The 20,357-nt window shown below is 33.3% G+C and overlaps 1 protein-coding gene and 1 long non-coding RNA gene across 2 annotated transcripts in view; both read right to left on the reverse strand.

Moving 5' to 3' along the window:
- The window catches only part of LOC143054573 (uncharacterized), a 422,571-nt gene that overhangs the window by 109,282 nt on the left and 292,932 nt on the right, over positions 1–20,357 (reverse strand). The gene's annotated exons all lie outside the window — the stretch shown is intronic.
- Positions 1,336–17,165, reverse strand: LOC143054581 (uncharacterized). Its single transcript, XR_012971740.1, has 4 exons — positions 17,093–17,165; positions 2,939–3,072; positions 2,062–2,123; positions 1,336–1,418 (listed from the first exon to the last, which is right to left on the reverse strand). It is a non-coding gene; the product is annotated as an uncharacterized LOC143054581 (long non-coding RNA).

The raw sequence follows: 20,357 nt of genomic DNA on the forward strand, positions 1-20,357 counted from the left end.
AGTCATTTGTATGCATTTCCCATAGGGTCCTATGTTAAACTAAGTCCCCGGCTGGCGGCCATCTTGGACGATGGATCAGCAACAAAGTAACAACACTTGGTTAGCACCTCATAAGGAACATTCATGCCATGTTTGGTTTCATTCCATTCAGTGGTTCTCTAGAAGAAGTTCAAAATGTAAATTGTTAACGACGACGACGGACGACGACGGACGACGGACGCCAAGTGGTGAGAAAAGCTCACTTGGCCCTTCGGGCCAGGTGAGCTAAAAACATATATGAATCCTCCTGCTGACCCCTCAAACACACGCTACTGGTAATAAAACAAGAATGCACATGCTGAAATGTCCTGCCTGTTTTACTTTTTATGATTTACTGTATGTTGATAGTGACATAAAGATGAATGAAGCTTTACTACAAATATGATTTAAACTTAATATTATCAATGATCCATGCAAATGAGGTGAAGGTCAGAAAAACCAAACCAGACAGACATATGTACATTCTACACTCATTAAAAAATTTTAAAAACTTAAACCACAGAGTGAATGTTTTGTTTCTGGCAAAAAAATTAAGTCCATTATAAGTAAAATACGGAAAAGTGGAAATTTATTTTTACAAAATTTTCTTCTTGATACTATCTTATGATCATAAACAAGCTTCTGTCCAAGTTTGGTACAAATCAAGGATAGTTTATGAAAGTTATTAAAATTTTAAAAACTTTAACCACAGAGTGAATGTATTGTTTCCTCGCAGAAAAACTAAGTCCATTTATAAGTAAAATACGGAAAAGTGGAAATTTATTTTTACAAAATTTTCTTCTTGATACTATCTTATGATCATAAACAAGGTTCTATCCAAGTTTGGTACAAATCAAGGATAGTTTATGAAAGTTATTAAAATTTTAAAAACTTTAACCACAGAGTGAATGTAATGTTTCCTCACAGAAAAACTAAGTCCATTTATAAGTAAAATACGGAAAAAATGGAATTTTATTTTTACAAAATTTACGTCTGGATACTTTCTTATGATCATAAACAAGCTTCAGTCCAAGTTTGGTAGAAATTCAGTATGGTTTAAAAAAGTTATTAAAATTTCAAAAACTTTAACCACAGAGTGAATATTTGTGGACGCTGCCGCCGCCGCCGGAATGTAGGATCGCTTAGTCTTGCTTTTTCGACTAAAGTCGAAAGCTCGACAAAAACTAGTGTTGTGATATTTTGAATGTAAAATATATCTGTTAATTATCTCCCCCTGTCAGAGTTAAAATTCTACATTCGCACCTTTTTTCAACAAATTTCAGTAGTAAATGATTCTATCTAGTTCACATACAATTAAACTTACCTATCATAGGAAGTCAACTGACAAGGATCACATTGACTGGACAATGGTCACAAGGACTGGACATTGAACACAAGGCCTGGACAATTATCAAATAAAAAACAATAATCATGATAATAGACATTATAGATGTTCAAAATGAAAATATAAATGAAATAAAAACAACACGTTACAGACACTAATCTATTTTAAAATAAAATGTTGACCTCTTTTGTTGATTGGTTGCTGTCTCATTGACATAGACCTCCCATCTTACAATAATAAAGAACAATTTGATTTCTACATGTTCTAAGTTAACAACTCTTTTTGTAACGCTTGCAATGGTTTAATTAGTTTCAACTTCCAAGTACAATTAATTTTGTTATTGTGTCAGTTTATTTTTTGTATCCCGTCACAAAAGTTGCTAAGTGCAAAATTTTAACCTTGTTCTAAAAGAATTGATACAAATACTGGTCTAATGCTATTTAGAATGAATCCTTTAGCTCTGGATTATCTCCCCTTTAATACAAACACTGGTCTAATGCTATTTAGAATGAATCCTATAGCTATGGATTATCTCCCCTTTAGTACAAACACTGGTCTAGTGCTATTTAGAATGAATCCTATAGCTCTGGATTATCTCCCCTTTAATTCACATTTACAATTTCAATATATTTCTGATTTTCATTTGATAAAAAAATCATTAAACGTTCCAATACAATATCAATGTAATGTTCACTGACCTATAGATAGTAATAACTTGACTGGACCTTGAATCAATAAATACTAATAGTAGATCTTCAAACTGAAAATATAAAAAAATACATGTAGCTCAATTTCAGTTTGTTTTACGTTTATATAAATATTGGTGAAACTTTCCCTGAATTTTCATGTACCTGTCATGAATTAAAAAAGAAAAGGTACATGTACCATACAAAGCTAATTAGTGGAAAAGTTTTTAGGACATATTCATTATAGCATGAAGTCATTTTGTGTCCTATGCTATTGCACAATACTTAATATAATAATTTACACATCCTGTTTGGTGTGTATCTCCTGCCATATCAGTATAAAAACACAAAAATTATGAAGAAAAAAATCCCTCCCCCAATTTTTTTTTCTTTTAACCCCCCTTGGAGTAATTACCCCCAAACTCAATTCCTGCCTGTTATGGTACCTTGCAGTACAATTTCAGAGAGATCGACACATTTAAACACAAGTCACCTTAACTTTATACGACCGCAGAGGTCAAACCCTGAACAGTTTGGGCAAGCATGTCAATTAAAATCTGTACTCAACATTACTGATTGAGCAAAAAAATGGACTTTTCAGACTCTGAGCTGTTAGTTTGTAGTGAATGTACTCAACACATTTAATATGATATTTGTCTATTGCCTGATAAACTACATTTAGTAATTCATCACATTTACAGTTTCTCTACTATAAGTTTACAGCTACAGTGTATGAATATTTCAACAACATGGATATGAAATAATGTATTGCTTTATGCTAGACAGAAAACCCTATTATAGCTAATATGTATATATTTATTTATGTAAATAAATACTGTTTATATAATTTTAAAGTTTCATAATATTCTGAATTAACTGCACAATTTACCTGAATCACTTTCCTTCTTTCTATATAACAGATCTATGTAGGCCACATATATATATATATCTAACATGTCTAAGAGGACATTATTGTTTTTATATTTCTGTACTCTTTTCTTCAGCATTCACTATGTTTTAGACCTAAAAAAAAAAAAGTATCTAAATAATATTTTTTTTGTGTTGAAAAGTAAGAAATCTAGTCCCAGTTTCAATTCTAAAACAAGTGAAACTGCGAGCTACTGCTCACTGATGATACCCCCGCCGCAAGTGGATAATATTAATAGTGTAAAAATATGCAAGTGTTCGGTAAACAGGAAGTTGTCAAGTGATGAATCTGAAAACGCATCACACGGTATAGCTGAGTTATATAAATCCTGAAACCAAATTTCAGAAATCCTTGTATTGTAGTTCCTGAGAAAAATGTGACGAAAATTTTCAACTTGGCTATCATGTGTAAAATCATACAAGTGTTCGGTAAACAGGAAGTTGTCGTGTGATGAATCTGGAAACGCATCACACGGTATAGCTGACTTATATAAATCCTGAAACCAAATTTCAGAAATCCTTGTATTGTAGTTGCTGAGAAAAATGTGACGAAAATTTTCAACTTGGCTATCATGTGTAAAATCATACAAGTGTTCGGTTAACAGGAAGTTGTCAAGTGATGAATCTGAAAACGCATCACACGGTATGGCTAACATATATAAATGTTGATACCAAATTACAGAAAGGGTGGATGTGTAGTTCCTGAGAAAAATGTGACGAAAGTTTCATGGGACGGACTGACTGACGGACGGACGGACTGACAGACAGAGGTAAAACAGTATACCCCCCTTTTTTAAAGCGGGGGTATAATCATGATAATAAAATAGTTGCCCCATTTATAAACACATTAGACATGTGTTTGTGTCAAGTCAAGAAGATTAACACAAGTTACAGGGCCAAATATTCTCAATGTAAATGAGATGTGCTAAGGCTTATATATATACAAATGTATGCATTCTTGAGTTATTGTCTGAAAACTGGAAAATCCCCCTTTTTTAATGAATAAAACCCCATAACTCGGAAACGTAAAATCTGAAATTTATAAATAAACAGCTGCGCCATGAGCGCATGATACGCCCGACGTCTTGTGTGGAAGTTTTATGCAATAATCATAAATAGTTTCTGAGAAAGGTTTAAGCAATTACCATTTATTGCTTTTGAGACACGGCGGGACATGTGAAACCCCCCCCCCCCACCCTGTTTTTTTTTTTTACAAATATCACTAAAATAAAATTTTGAATCAAACCAAAAAGTATACAGATCTTTAGATTAATATAACAAAGAAGTGTGTATAGTTTCAAGCAATAATCATAAATTGTTTTTGAGATACGGCGTGACATGTAAAAAAAAAAACCTCCCCTTTTTTACAAAATACTCAATAACTCAAAAATAAAATTTTGAGTCATCACCAAAAAGTATACAGATCTTTAGATTAATATAACAAAGAAGTGTGTAAAGTTTTAAGCAATAATCATAAATCGTTTTTGAGATACAGCACAACATGTAAAAAACCCCTCCCCTTTTTTACAAAATACTCAAAAACTCAAAAATGAAATTTTGAATCATCACCAAAAAGTATACAGATCTTTAGATTAATATAACAAAGAAGTGTGTAAAGTTTTAAGCAATAATCATAAATCGTTTTTGAGATACGGCACGACATGTAAAAAACCCTCCCCCTTTTTTACAAAATACTCAATAACTCAAAAATGTAATTTTAAATCATCACCAAAAAGTATACAGATATTGAGATTAATATAACTAAGAAGTGTGTAAAGTTTTAAGCAATAATAAAGAATCGTTTTTGAGATACGGTGCAACATGTGAAAAAAGACACACCCCTGTTTTAGTTACAAAGTGCCGTAACTCAAAAAGTTTAAATCTTATTTTCACCAAAAAGTAAACAGATCATTTGACCATCATAAAAAACAACCATTTTAAGTTTCATGAAATTTAGATAAGTCGTTCTCAAGTTACGGTGCGACATGTTTACGCCGGACAGACGGACGGACACCGGACATTTGTATACCATAATACGTCCCGTCAAAATTTTGACGGGCGTATAAAAACAAAAGGGAGCTCACATCAATAGATATAAACAATTCACCCAAGTTTTATGCAAATTGGTTAAAGCTTTTTTGAGTTAATGTCCGACATGTTGACGACGGACGGACAGACGGACAACGGTATACCATAATACGTCCTGTAAACGGGCGTATAAAAACAAGTATGCAAACCCAAGTCTTATAAACATTACATCAATTTAACTGGGATCACCAAAAAGGATTTATCTGCCAGTCAGCACCGTTAGCTACTATTCCGATGCCCCAGACTAGTAAATCATGTAAATGTTGATTCGGACTAGTGTAAATTTTCAAAATGTTATATAGTCATCTAGTCATATAGGGACAAGTTTTGATATTTAGTTTCCGGACTAGTAGATGAAATTTTTTTTGGCGCAGACTGATCTGCCATCTTACAGAAGTGACATTTCATTTTTCTTGAATGAGTTATACACACATTTTTACCTGATAAAAACACCTAGAACAGGTAATTAAGGCCAAAAGAATGAAAATAGTTCAAAATAGTTAAATACTTACATGCATGAGGAGTCTAGGTAATACAAATAAATGGGGAATGTGTCCATGGGACACAAATAATGCCCCCCGCTTGCATATATCATATAAACATGTAACACACATCAGTGATAGCCGAAATTCGGCTTTTTCCCCAAGAGAAAATTCCCAATTACTAAAAAAAATGGCTTAAAATTCCTCCCAAAAAGTTTTACATTTTCCCCAAACAGTGATGGCATTGGTAGTAATGTTTGTAAATTTCGTATTCATGTTATTAATTTGATATTAGGAAGCACTTTTGAGATCCGGTTTTCTGATCAGAATCATCATGGTGTTTGTAACACATGTGGTTTTCAATGCATTAAGTACAAACAAAAATGAACCATCATTGTTTCTGTTTCTTTCCCCTCTCCGAAAATTTCAATAAAAAATATGCATTTTCCCAATCATGATAAAAAACGGTAGAGGTAGTTTTGAAAAAAGACAACAATATCACTGCACATAACTGAAGAATGATAAAAGTGATGCTACCCCAATTTGTAATTGATCTGAGTTTTGCAGTAATAAGTATATATTGTGTATAAGTTTCAGGCAAACTTAAGTAAGAAAACAGAAACGAAAAAATCAGCAATTTTTCCTTTTGTAAAGGGGCATAACTCTAGAACAGTAAAAGTGACACCACCGAAAATCAATCTTGATCTGTATTTTGTGGTAATAAGCATTTTGTATAAGTTTAATAAAATTTGGTTGAGGCAAACTTGTTAGAGAATGGAAACAAAAAATTCAGCTTTTGTAAAGGGGCATAACTCTAGAACGGTTAAAGTGACACCGCCAAAAAACTAGATCTGTATTTTGTGGTAATAAGCATTGTGCATAAGTTTCATAACATCTGGTTGAGGTAAACTTAAGTTAGAGAATGGAAACCAACATTGGGACATACATGTATGGACAGACAAGGGTAAAGCTTATTGTCCCCTCTGCTACGGCGGGGGCATAAAAACGGAGAGGGAGAAAAGCAGAGAATATGAAAAAATAAAACGAGAATTTAATTGAATGATTGTTGGTTGCCTAACGTCCAGTGGTAAATATTTCATGCATATTCAGGACGAACGAGAATTTGAAAAGTCATGCTTAACATGCCTAACAGATTTCCCCTGCCCTTGGCTCTCCAGTAAAAATGGTAAAGAAACTTCTGAAATAAATTTAATTTTTGCACAATTTGTAGAAAACGCCCACGTCTTGCTAATTAAAAGTATATACAAATTATTACAATGTATTAATTTGTTGGCAATTTCATAGATAAAAGGGACACTTAATCATTTATTATCATATTATAATACATGTATTAATTAGTCATTTCTTCGCTCGTTTCAAAACTTATAAAATGTCATGGATCTATTTATACCATGTATACTGGCTATCATTCAAAAAACATTGCAAAATTGCCCTTCAGATGTCTTTTGGTTGTTTTGCTGTTGGGTTTCTGTCTTATTGAAGTTAACCATATATATCCTTTTATTCATACGCATAAACAAATATCACAAACATACTTTTTTTTGTAAGACAGTTAAAAATTAAGAATCATACAAGCTTACAATAAATTACTTCAATATTTATTGGGAAATTCAGGACAAGTAACTTTTTTCTCAGGCCAAATAAAAAAGTATGTGTGGTTCCCAGCTGGTTCCAGTTACATCTGAAAAAAATTAGGGTAGGTAGGTAGGGATTTTATTTTATTTTATGTTTTTTTTTTACATTGAGTCTATGGGAGCAACATTCTGACTTTAACAGTGCTTAATGAAAAATGACAATAAATCTTTAGGGTAGGCTATTTTTAAGCCGAAAAAGTAGGGACGGTAGGGTTACTGGAACCACACATATATTTTTATTTGGCCTCAACAAGTAAAATTTAGTTTTACTTGCCTAGGGACAAGTTCTCACAACAAATATTTCCACAACCCTGTTCATTTCTGTCAATCATACATGTATTTGTTTTTCATTTACTGTTTTGTTATAATTCAGGCCGTTTGTTTTCTCCTTTGAATTTATTGTTCCACATTTTTCATGTCGGGGCCTTTATACGCCAACTATACAGTATGGATTTTTCTCATTGTTGAATCCTTACTGTTGCCTATGTTTGCTGACATTCCCTTCATATGAGTGTCTCATTGGCATTCAAACTACATCTTATTTTCATATTATGACATAAAAAAAAAACTCAACATTCCCTATTATGATATTGCATAACTCAATCAGTTAGTCTACGTTTAAATCTCCAGTTAAGGGAACGACCATTTTACTTCAAGGGGAAGCTTATGGTTTTTTCCTAGTTTGATGAAAAAAAATATTCTGTTCAAGCAGATGACAAAAAAAATATTCTAAATCCAGATTTTCCCCTTACCTTATAGTGTTAAATTTTGAAAAAGATAATTTGATAGATAGCCTTGAAAAACATGAAAAACTAAATAAAATTGTTCAGGCTTTGCTTGAAAGGACTCAGACAAAAACCCATACCCCTCCTTTTCTTTTAAGTTGAATGGTTGCTCCCATACATTTTTAAACAACACCACTTTAAAGAATGACTTTAATGCATGTTTCTTGATAATTAATTTACCCTCAATTTGTTTTCTTCTTGTTTCTCGGTGCTACATTAGCGAGTAAGCAGTCCAACAGTTTAAGTGGAGACAACTCGTATCCAAAAGTTTAATTATTGATATGAAAACTTCTATGCGATCACAATTTTTAGAAAAAGTTAACAATAAAATTGAGAAAGGAAATGGTGAATATGTCAAAGCGACAACCACCCGACCATAGAGCAAACAACAGCCGAAGGCAACCAATGGGTCTTCAATGTTGCGAGAATTCCCGCACCCGTAGGTGTCCTTCAGCTGGCCCCTAAAATATGCATAATAGTACAGTGATAATGGACGTCATACTAAACTCCGAATTATACACAAGAAACTAAAATTTAAAATCATACAAGACTAACAAAGGCCAGAGGCTCCTGACTTGGGACAGGCGCAAAATTGCGGCGGGGTTAAACATGTTTATGAGATCTCAACCCTCCCCCTATACCTCTAGCCAATGTAGAAAAGTATAACAATAACAATACGCACATTAAAATTCAGTTCAAGAGAAGTCCGAGTCTGATGTCAAAAGATGTAACAAAAGAAAATAAATAAAATGACAATAATACATAAATAACAACAGACTACTAGCAGTTAACTGACATGCCAGCTCCAGACCTCAATTAAACTGATTGAAAGATTATGTCTTCATCATATGAATATCAGGTACAATCCCTCCCGTTAGGGGTTTAGTATCATACTATCATAAAATATATGAGAAGAAAACTAGTTTATTTCTTTTCATAACCATAGTAAATAGGTCGTTATATACTGTACTGGTCAGAGACGATAAATTTTGATAAATTCATATTTTTTTACATGTCGACTGTCGTTCTAGAAGAACCAACTTTTTATCGATTGAAGTCTGTTTTATTTTCACTTACTTTTCTGTGTTCTCACAATATCTTGGTTATATCTTAGAGTATATTTTAACGAAATCGTCTGTTTTTCCATTTCTTTCACAATTACAGGAAACAGACTTTTGACAGGGGGCGCGAAATCTGGTGCGCATATATTGTACAACTCGTTTCAGGACTTATTTCTCCGGAAAATCTCATGATAAATATATTCGACAAGGTTGCCCTCGCAGTGGCGGATCCAGGTTGATGTAGAGGGTGTACACTCCCCCTATGTACGAAAAAAAAAGAGTTCTCATGTTACTCACGATTTATAAGTTTTTTTACAATAAAGTTGTCCAAAAAAAAAATCGGCTCGCTCCGCTAGACGGTATATAAATTCCGTTTTGGGGAATACCCCGCCCCCCTTCAGTTTCAAAAATCCTGGATCCGCTCCTGAGTCTAGTATACTAACTGATTCATAGTATTAAATATTGAACAGCTGATCTTTTATAAAAAAGCCCAAATAAAATGCATCATGGATAGGAGGGCTGAGAAGTTGGATGAGCCGGTCCTTCATTTCTATATTCTTTAATTTTTCTTACTTTTTGCCCATGTTTTGCTATTCTTCATATTTTAGCACCTCAATATTATATATTCTTTATTCCCCCCCCCCCCCCCCCATTTTTCTCTATTCTTTATAGTTTGCCCATTAGTATTCTCTATTCTGTTAACCCCACCCACGTGACTCTCCTATAGATGGGCGTGGTTTTTTGGTTCTTCGGTAGTAAGCCAGAAGAGGTCAATATCTGTTTGTATTTTTTTGCATTGGAAATATCTTCTGTCTCTCTTCTACCTCTTCCTTTTACATATATATAGTTTAGACGACACATGCATAACAAACATAATGCGTTTAGTCTACATAGCATTAATAAATTGATGAATGCAGATATAATAGAATGTGAGCTGTGTGATAAACGTTTTCATGGTATGGCAGCCTTAGTAGAACATCCCTGTAGGGACGATAATCTGGATGAATATAAAAACTACACGGACAATAGCAGTAAGAGGACGACTATTTGATATTCTGGGGAGGGGAGGGGCAGGAGGATTTGTTTTACTGATTCATTATTCATTTCAATCTGTCGCTAAGTTTGCCATTTTTTCAGCTCTTACCAGACCTTATTCATATTCAAAATCATCCTGTCCCCCACTCCACCCCTGAAAAAATAAAGATAATTTTTTTTAACGCCCAGTGCCAAATATTCCATGAAGGTTCAGGAAAACACGAGTTCAAAAGTCAGGTATATAATATAGAAAAAAGGGAGATCTGGTATGATTGCAATCCACAAGAGTTCAAATGAAGTGGATTCAAGCAATTGCAATTATAGGCACCCGTTCGGCCTTCAACAATAACAAAAACTCATACCGTATAGTTGGCTATGAAAGGCCCCGACATGAAAAATGTGAAACAATTCAAACAAAACACGAACGGCTTTATTATATATAACAAAATAATTTACAGAAACCAAATATGAGTCGACAGACATGAACCAAAGACAAACACTGAACTACATGCTCCTGACTTGGCACAGACACATATTAAAAGAATATGGGAGAGTTAAAATGTATGTGAACGCACAATCCTCCCCCAAAATGGGACAGCGGAGTAATACTACAACATAAGAACAAACTTTAAAAATCAGTTGCAATAGGATTAACTAAAAAGATCAGTACAAGACACAAAAAACAACTAACATTAGGAAAATGGACACAATTAAAGCACCGAAATAAGAGTATTTGCAGTTACTGAAAATTTGTTCAACGCCAAAAAAAAACCCAACAAAAACAGATGCATGTCTCTGATGGAGGGTTTATTTAATTGTCTCTGATGGAGAGTTGTATCTGCGGAGAGTTGTCTCTTATGAAGAGTAGTCTCTGATGGAAAGTTGTCTCTGATTGAGAGTTGTCTCTGATGGACAGTTGTCTCTGATGGAGAGTTGTCTCTGATGGACAGTTGTCTCGGATAGAGAGTTGTCACTGATGGAAAGTTGTCTCTGATTGAGACTGAGTTGTCTTTGATTGAGAGTTGTCTCTCACGGAGCGTTGTCTCCGATGGACAGTTTTCACTGATGGAAAGTTGTCTCTGATGGAGAGTTGTCTCTGATTGAGAGTTGTCACTGATGGAGAGTTGTCACTGATGGAAAGTTGTCTCTGATTGAGAGTTGTCTCTGGTTGGGAGTTTTCTTTGTGGAATTTTGTCTCTGATGGAGAGTTGTCTCTAATAGGGAGTTGTCTCTGATTGAGAGTTGTCTCTGATTGAGAGTTGTCTCTGATTGAGAGTTGTCTCTGATGGATAGATGTCTCGGGTGGAGAGTTTTCACACTAATGGAGAGTTGTCACTGATGGAGAGTTGTCTCTGGCTGAGAGTTGTCTCTGATGGGAGAGATGTCACTTTGGCAATCACACCGCAAAAAGTACATTTATGTATCGAAAAATGGTATGCATCATAAATAAGAATGTTTAGCTTTAGAAATCCGTTTTATGACCCTTCGTATGTTTTGTACATAGAAAAAAATTTTGCATAACCATTACCTAAATATTATTGGCCTCGCAGATTTGAAATCACATAGAAAAGTTTAAGAAAAGCCTAGATAATTGCATGCGATACTTATATAAGAACTGAGAAGATGCGGTATGATTTCCAAAGAGACAACTCTCCACAAAAGACCAAATGACGAAGGAGTTAGCAATTATAGGTCACTATAAGATCTTCAGCTATGAGCAAAACCCTTTCCCACATATTAAGCTGTAAAGGGTCTTAAAGTTACAAATGTTTGAGACTGATCGAGTATTAGTTCAGACTTTTAAGTATTTGTCTAGATTGTGGTCGAGTACAAATCAGTACATACAAGTATGGTTAAGATTGGGGTCAAGTAAATTTCCAGTAAAATTTAGACTTATTCAGAATGATCGAGTAATAATATGTACAGTAGAGTACAATTACTGGTAATTTTAGACTTTCTGGTTTGTAATGATGGGTAAAAGTAAGATTTACAGAAAGTAAAATAGAACATCTCTATATCATACTACTACTATATATACCTACTGATGCACAGTGTCACAGACTTTCAATCAGTACCTAAAGTAAAATGTAAATCCCGTAAGTAGTCAGTACTTCAATAAGACAGCAACCAGACAACAACACAAGGCCAAAAGAAAATTAAAAAAGGAAAAGACATCTTATGATATGCATTTTTAGAGGGGGCAGGGGTCCTGATCCTGAATTCCCGGACTTTAAAACATGAAATCCCGAGGTCCAGAATTTATAGAAATTTAAATCCCGAAATTCGAAAAAAGAATAGCCGGATCCAGAAAGGATCAATCCCGAAATCCCGTGCTTAAAAACACCCGATCCCGGAGTCCCGTTAAAGGTCCCCCTTTTTTGTGTAGATGGACTAAATAACAGAAACACAATATTTCCAGTCATGTCTCAGCCTGTGTGCGAATTTTTTTTTTCTTGTTTTTTTTTTTGGGGGGGGGGGGGGGGAGGGGGGTATTTTTGTAGGCATATTAAACATAAATATGTACATCTGTTTTCATGTCACATCTCAAACTCCGTATGTTTGGTTTCCTTGGAAATGTTTTTACACGATATATTTTCTGGAAAATACACTGTACTACAAAGACCGTGCAATGTCTTGAGAGAAAGCGAAATTCAGAGAGCACATTAATTTATTGTCACATATAATTAGATCTCAAAGGGAGTTGCAGAATAACGGATACTGGCGAATGTCAAAATTGAACAAAAAAGTTTGCAAAATTATAAAGAATAACAACGGAAAATAAAATAAATATTTAATACAATAGTGTAGACCATGTACTGAATTAAGAAATCATGTAATGATAGAAGAATTTTACAAAATAGTTAATTGAAGATTTTACAGAATAAGCGTTATATTCAAAGATAAAGAACATTTAGGTCCACACTTAATACGGACCCTTAAAAAATCGTTGGATTATCTCGGTGTTGCTGGTCAGTAATGAATAAAAAAATCACTGGTCAATTTAAAGGTTGTTGTAAGTGATGCAATATATTCTTATTTTCATGTCCCCCTTATGTAACTTCCAGTTTTATTGAAGTTTACATCCATACAAGCCTTAGTTTAATTTAGTTTCCTGTTATTACTACCCCCCCCCCCCCCCCTTTGTCTGATTCTATATATACTTCGAGCATACATATGTACAATTATGGAACAATAACCATTTAGTAAACTTATTAAAACGTTTTTTGTAGACTTGTATACAATAAATTTTATACAGAACAAAAAAGATATTAACAAAGATGTCAGTTTGTCTGCGTATTTTACTGTGAAAACGTTCTAGGATTCAAACTGTAGATGTTTTGCGGAATAACTATAAAGGGGGACGGACAGACGGAAGGACTGGCGGCCAGACGGAATGACGGGCGGACAGACGTACAAGGGTAGTTGAGGAATGGGGGGGGGGGGGCATACAAAAATATAGCTTCAATCACATCTTTTATTGCGTCGACTTGTAGACAGTAACCCTGATGATTTCTATTTCTAAGTTTTTACCATTTTTGCGTTCATGTACCTACAATGTATTTTTGTCTGAATTAGTAATTGTTTTAGATATATGTATATTGATAATGAACATTCATGTATCATATTTTTTACAAAGTATAATTTCATTTTAAAATGTTCCATAAAAGAGGGTCTGATTGGGGTTTACGGAATATAGGATAATGGGCAAAAAATTGCAGAATGAAATGCAAAAAAGAAAAAAAGAAAAAAAGTATAATGGGGTGCTAAAATATAAAGAATAAAGAATATTGGTAATACTAAAATATCAGCCCAAGAGCCGCCATGGCTCGAGGGCTGATATTGACCTAGGGTTGATACTACATGCGATATGAAAAATGACATGTTATGGTCTTTTTATCATATGCTTCAACAATGTAGAAAAATAACAGATTCATGGATTGATCCTTTTACGTGGTTCCCAAACAGAAGTTCAAAGAGTGAAAAGTTCACGGACGTCAGACCAAAAATTTTATACATTTCGATATGAAATCTTTCTATCATATGCCTCAATAGAGAAAAAAATAACATTTTAATATGGACGAATCGACAAAAAAATAATTCAACAATATACATAATGAACATTAATTGTTTGGAATTTTTATTTTAAAGAAACTTTCTAAATTATGTTTCAGTGAAACTTTTAAAAAAATGCATTTATTTAATATTTTTTGTTTTTTTTTTGTTTTTTTTAGTATTATTTTACACAATATACTTTCCAGTATTCAAATAATTGTAATGTACACTACTTTGTAATGTTTTTTCACTGAAAACGTAGCATTGAGGTGTATTTTCCGGAATTTGTCGAGTATCACCGGAATGCCATGTGATAACGTTACGGAAAGGCATGTGATAACAATCGAAGCATGTGATAATATCAGATTATTATATGGCATTTTTCATATCGCATGTATTATCAGCCCTAGGTTCAATATCAGCCCAAGAGCCGCATGGCTCGAGGGCTGATATTGCCCGAGGGCTGATAATACATGCGATATGAAAAATGACATGTTATGATCTTTTAAGCATATGCTTCAACAGTAGAGAAAAATAACAGATTCATATATTGATCCTTTTAGGTGGTTCCCGAAGTTTAAAGAGTAAAAAAGTTCACGGCCGTCGGACCCAAAATTTGATACATTCAATATCAAATCTTTCTATCGTATGCCTCAACAGAGAGAGGAAAAAAAAACATTTTAATATGGACGAATCTACAAAAAAATAATTCAACAATACACATAATGATCATTGTTTGGAAAAGTCAACTTTTTAAAGAAACTTTCTAAATTATGTTTCAGAAAAACTTTAAAAAATGCATTTATTAAATAATTTGTTTGGTTTTTTTTTTTTATATTATTATTATTTTAAACAATATACTTTCCAGTATTCAAGTAATTGTTTTGTACACTACTTTGTAATTTTTTCACTGAAAACGTAGCACTGAGGTGTATTTTCCGGAATTGGCCGAGTATTACCGGAATGCCATGTGATAACGTTACGGAAAGGCATGTGATAACAATCGAAGCATGTGATAAACTTTTCATATCAGCCCGCTAAGCACCAATTCAAAAAATATGGAATTTACGTCAATTTAATGCTATTATCATACGGTAAAATTTATATGTTATTTAGTCTAAGTATATGATAAACTTTTCATATAAGCCCGCTAAGCACCAATTTGAAAAATATGGAATATACGTTAATTTAATGCTATTATCATACGGTAAAAATCTTATGTTATTGAGTCTAAGTATATGATAATGATAATTATCCAGACTCTTATGATAAAAAGAATCTATCAATACGAAACACATAATCATCGTGCATAATCAACGAAATTATTAGCATGAGAACTTGACGTTATACATGTAATAAAAATTACGACGTCACGAATTTTGATGGGTTTTTTTTTGCCAAAATGTTGGATTTGCGTCGCTTCTACAGGGAAAACGAAGTCGGTAACCATATTTTTGTTAATATCATCTAATTCAACAGACAAAGAGGAAGAAAAAAATGAATTTAAAAAAAATCTCTATGGAGCGGTTCACGCGATTTATACCGGAAACCGAAAATTGTAGAAGAAAAATATAGATTTCCCCTATATATTCAATGTAATTTAGTACCCTCTCGGACCATCGGTGACATATACTTTTTGTACATTTTCTGATGTATATTTTCAATATCTAATTGAGTTCTATTTTTTTTTTAAATCTATGGACTGGTTCATTTACTGATCCTTGACCTTAAGTGAAGTTTCATTTATTTGTCAGAGTAGGTTTTCTCGCTACATTGAAGACCCATTGGTGGCCTTCGGCTGTTGTCTGCTCTATGGTCGGGTTGTTGTCGCTTTGACACATTCCCCATTTCCTTTCTCAATCTTATTTACATGTTCTAAATGCTAATTGAATGAATTAGTGGTGTGACACCATACTGAGGAACCGTTTTACTCAAGTCAAAAATGGAGCACATGAGTTATCCATTACGATATTATTTTCGTTGCAATTTAAGAAATGACTTTGAAAAAAAAATATATAATACAATTCAATTACTAATACGTAACACTCTGTCAACATGCAGTTTTCATAAACAGTAAATTCAATTAAAGTCAAGTTAAAGTAAATGAGCTATATCACATATTTTGGTAACATTTTGCATGCAACTTGGGCTCGTTTAACTACAATAAGGAAAAAAAAGAAAAGCATTTATCTATTTATCTGTTTTATTTTCTGAAACATTACGAAAGTTATCCTATTAAAAAGGGTCACTTTTGTATAGAAACCACATTAAATAGACGAAAACGTATTTAAATTTGTCTTAAAATAATTAAATCGTCAATCACCAGTGCATAGATTTTTCTCAAAATTGATATATTGTTGATACATATATTTCCGTTTTAATGATGTTAAACAATAACACAGTTCAAAGTTTAAGTTTCAAATTTGAATTTCCGTCTTCCTACATGTTACTGTGTTTTTGATGAGAGGTTTCCGCTTCTCCGGGAATTTCATCTTTTTCATATGTCATGAATTGAAGTAAAACAAATTTTGATAACTAAACTATTCTTTTGACATTCATGTAATTATTCAGTTTTGACAGGGTTTAGAAATTTATCAAAACTATAAGATTAAAGCTTGATTGCCGCCTTCTGCGATAGGAGAGACTTCAGCAAACTAAGTCATTCTTTTTCTGACATATTGTCGCCAATGGAATCTTCCGGTTTTCATTGTGATTTTGTGTAATTCAAAAATCATTATAATATTTATTTCATTTATATATTTGCTTTAGACATCTGATTTATGATCCTTCCTATGTTGAGTCCTTCTTTAAAAACTTTTGATAATAGTAAATTTTTAAAGTTCTAATTTTTCCACGGTTGTAAAAGGCATTTAAGCATGGTTCTTAAAAGTTGACTTTTTTTTTAGCATTTTGAAGGAACATGATCATGCTTTCATACAACTTAATATCATATTTACCTTTCTGAGCAGCACGTTAGAAAAATCGCCTTGCTGCCTAAAAGGCCTCAGCTCGATGAGTAATGAACACAGGAAGAGAAAACATTTAGTGAAAACGAGACAATATAAAAGCACTGACGTACTGTTAACCCGGAAGACCCCATAGATATTGGTTTATTTCTTTATCTGTATACTTGCATAGTGCTTGGAACTCCTCAACCACAAATACTTGAACTGTATATTAAATGGAAGGGGGGAAAGGGGGGGAGGGGTCGATACATTGTTTTGATTTATGTTTTTTTTTGTAATTTTGAGAAGAAATGTAGGGCTATTGAGATCATAACAAAATTAAAACTGGTTCTTTTCATTTGTTTCTTTGTCTAGTATAAACATTAAATGAGGTTCTTCGCGATACATGTATTATCAATTCTTCTTCGTTCAGGCCCGTACACTCCAAAGAGAGTCAAACTGTAAACAAGCATCATACGGTTTTTATATATCAAAATTATCGGACAAAAAGCAAAAGCGGACAAAAAGCAAATTGCGGACAAAAAGCACCGTATCACTCGTTCTTTATATCCGTGTGTGCAGTGATGTAGAGCTTGTACACAGGAAAAAAGAGGTTAATTTTAATTGGTTAATTTCCATTGATGTTTTTTTTTTATATGCAATGAAATGTTATGTGAACTTTTGTCTATAGTTCTGGAAAGGATAAAACTTTACTTATGCCAAGTATTTTTTTCAATTTGAAACAAAGATAGATTCTTCACATACTTTCGACTGTAACTGAAAATCGAAAAAAAAATGCATGTATCTGTTTTATTTTCTGAAATAGTGAAGTACTTCTTTAAAAACAGATGCACATTTGTATAGATATCACATAAAATCGGCGAAACACGTTCTTAAATATGTCAGCTTAGAATAATATAATCTCCAATCACCAATTTATATATTTTTCTTTAACATAAATATGTTGTTGTCAGATACATACATTTCTATTTTCAGATATAAAATAATATTACAGGTCAAAGATAAGTTTCAATTTCGATTTCCGCCTTTGTACATGTCCTAATGAGAAGATGGACCGTGTTTCTATGAATTATCTAATTCTTCCGCGATAGATGAGGCTTTTGAAAAAAGAATTCACTCTTTTCCTGTATGTACAATAATTTGAATATATATACTTATAAGTAATAAACAGTTGTTTTTATAAATTACACATTCAATGCATGGGGAAATTTATTTAAAAAAATCATATGATGATACATTGTTGTCAATCAAATCTCCCTGTCGACCTTTCATTGTGATTGTATATTTTACAAATGGTAATAATAATTATATTCATTTCATTGATATTAGCTTTAGAAATCCGTTTTATGGTCCTTCCTGTCTTTAGTCTTTCTATAATAACTTTTGAAAATATAACATTTTAAAAACTTTTCCCAAGGTTTGAAAACCTTTTTATTAATTCTTTTTAAAATTGACTTGAAAAAATCTTGACATAGTGAGGATAAATTATCATGCTTTTTTATTACTAATCATATTAATCCTTCTTAGCAGTACTTAGAAAACGCCTTGTTGCCTTAAAAGACATCAGTTTGGTTAGTAATAGATACAGGATAAGAAAATGTGTAGTGAAAACGAAACAATAATACAAGTACTGACGCACTGTTAACTCGGAAAACCCCAAAGATCTTGGTTGGTTGTTTGGTCTGTGAAAAACTTGGAGAACAAAGAGAAGCAACGTGAACAAATGTGGTTATATCCCATCATATAAACTTATTTTTCCGATTCGTTGGATAACCTTTTTATCCGCCTTCCAGTATTAACAAAGGTATAACAGTGCATCTATATGTGTCCTGAAATTTTACAAAGAACAATACAATTATTGTTTATAAAATAAAAAAACTCAAGTCTGATGTGAATAGTCTTAAACACGGCAATCTGTCATAAGGAGACCTGTCATTAGGTCATGGGCAGACCTGTCATCGAGACTGGTCAATAGTAGACTTGTCCACAAGTCTGGAGCAGACTTGTCAATAGGTTTGCAGCATTCATTAAAAATCTGACTTTGGGTCTGCTCTACTTCCGATGAAAATTTCTTAAGTAAACTTGGAAAGCAGTCAACATTTTTGTTAAAAGTTCATGGGCAAATATTTCAGGCGCATTCAGGGTAAACAAAAAAATCAAATCAAACAAAAAACCTACCAGTAATATTTTGCAAATTTAGAAAATTTAAATGAAGTGCTAAATATTTGAGCTGCCACTATAGATGGTAGATGGTTTGGTAGAATAAGTAATGTTTTCCTACTTCTGTCCCTTCAAAACGTTGCTTCAAAGTTATCGTAAAAAGGGGCTAGTATTGCTTCATCAAACAATATCGATTTTAACACCACAATAACAACTTCGTACGGATCTTCGCTAATGATATAAACACAATAAGCTACGTACACATGACGTATGCATTGCGGAACTTCGGACAAGAAATTGTTGATTATTGTTTTCCAAAAAACCTAAAAAGACGTGGTGAAATAACCAAGGATAAACAGTTTACTAGAGTCAACGTGAGTTTTTTTTTTCGTTAATTGTTGTAATATAGTTCGGGTCGTGTGTGTGTTCTTTTGCATTGTTTCATTCACTGTCATCCCGGATCCTGCTATATCCAACTTAACGGTATAAGTTGTGCTAATTGTTTATTCGTTGGTCCCTGGTGTATAGTTGTGTTCATTGTTTATTCGTTGGTCCCTGGTAGATGTTGTGTTCCTTGTTTATTCGTTGGTCCCTGGTGGAATGTTGTGTTCATTGTTTATTCGTTGGTCACTGGTGGATAGTTCATTGTTTATTCGTTGGTCCCTGGTGGGTAGTTGTTTTCATTGTTTATTTTTTTGTCCCTGGTGGATAGTTAAGTTCATTGTTTATTCATTGTTTCCTGGTGGATAGTTGTCTCATTGTTATTCGTTGGTCCCTGGTTGATAGTTTTGTTCATTGTTTATTCGTTGGTCCCTGGTTGATAGTTTTGTTCATTGTTTATTCGTTGGTCCCTGGTGGATAGTTGTGTTCATTGTTCATTCGTTGGTCCCAGGTGGATAGTTGTGTTCATTGTTTATTCGTTGGTCCCTTGTGGATAGTTGTCTCATTGTTTATTCGTTGGTCCCTGGTTGATAGTTGTGTTCATTGTTTATTCGTTGGGCCCTTGTGGATAGTTTTGGTCTCTTGTGGATAGTTGTGTTCATTGTTTATTCGTTGGTCCCTGGTGGATAGTTTTCTCGTTGTTTATTCGTTGGTC

Source organism: Mytilus galloprovincialis, chromosome 12 (genome assembly GCF_965363235.1).
Source record: "Mytilus galloprovincialis chromosome 12, xbMytGall1.hap1.1, whole genome shotgun sequence".
In the NCBI taxonomy this organism is placed as follows: domain Eukaryota; kingdom Metazoa; phylum Mollusca; class Bivalvia; order Mytilida; family Mytilidae; genus Mytilus; species Mytilus galloprovincialis.